This window comes from Aplysia californica, unplaced genomic scaffold (genome assembly GCF_000002075.1).
Source record: "Aplysia californica isolate F4 #8 unplaced genomic scaffold, AplCal3.0 scaffold00011, whole genome shotgun sequence".
NCBI classification, from domain to species: Eukaryota; Metazoa; Mollusca; class Gastropoda; order Aplysiida; family Aplysiidae; genus Aplysia; species Aplysia californica.
Window position 1 is genome coordinate 2067163 of NW_004797281.1, and position 1394 is coordinate 2068556.

A 1394-nucleotide genomic window follows, 5' to 3' on the forward strand; every position below is an offset into this window, starting at 1 on the left:
ACGCACACACACACGCACGCACACACACACACACACACACATACACGCACACACACACACACACGCACACACAAACACACGTACTCACGCGCGCACACACGTACGCAGTCGGGGCAACACACGAAGACACGTTCTCACATACTGACGCCTGCAATAACTCGCGTCATAGCCTACACTGAGCGTAGCATCTTTCAGCGAAGTTCACGAAATAATGTTGTCTTAATTTCAGAGACACCCTTGACCTTCGCGCCACGAATCCCCCTTTTAACACAGCCATGAACACAAATGTACAAAGCGATCTTCGGAAATCTCCGGCAAAATCTTTGAAATACTGACAGATTCCGGCTTGGCAGTATCAAATCTTTAAAAATTAGATACATGTATACCTTGGCATACTGAGAGTTTCTGGAGTAGCGAGATCTTTGAAACACTGACAGTTTATGGCTTGGCAAAATCTGTGGAAAAACTGACGGTTTCAGGAATAACAATATCTGTGGAAAAAACTGACAGTTTCAGGAAGAACAAGATCTGTGAAAAAAAATGACAGTTTCAGGATCTGTGTGACATTTTCTGATCTGGCAAGATATATGAAATACTGGTAGTGTCTGGACTGGTAAGATCTGTCATGTGAAATGCAGACAGTTTCTGGCTTGATAAAATCTGTGAAATACACGTAGGCCTACTGATAATTTCTGGCTTGGCAAGATCTGTAAAAATACGGACAGTTTGTGGAATAACAAGATCTATAAAAATATGGACAGTTTCTTAAATAGAAAGATCTGTGACATAGGCATATTGTCAATTTCTGGCTGGACAAAATCTATGTCATACTGAGTTTGTGTCTGTGTAACGATGGTGTTATCATCCATCTGAGCAGGTGGAAGAAATCATAGACTTGTACATGTATTACAATTTCCCAAAATATCTGGCGTAATTCGACTGGTTCATCATGGGGCACGCCATTTTACTCTATTTGGAACCAAATGTGGGGCACTGAGGGAAAGGTTGCGCACGTACTCGACTTAGGCGAAACTGGTGCTTTGCCCTTCATTTGCATGCCCAAGGTGCACATCAGTTTAGCGAAATCTTTTTATTTAGAGTTTTAGAGAGCAAAGATGAGCGGTCATAAAAGTGCCCAATCTAGGATATCATAATTCAAGTCTATATGCTATGGAAGACGATGAACGATATCTATTATAACGTATTCTAGTATGAATTAAACTTTTGCAGAACTAGGTTTATTCTGTTGAAATGTTTTTAGAAAACCAGCCAGACGAATCGAAGCTAAAACCATCGATGAGTAGTTTTTGATTGTTCGCTGTCCATGGATGATGTTCAGTGATTTTATGATTCATAAATACTTGTGTTAAAGTAATTCTCTGTGCGCGCGAGCG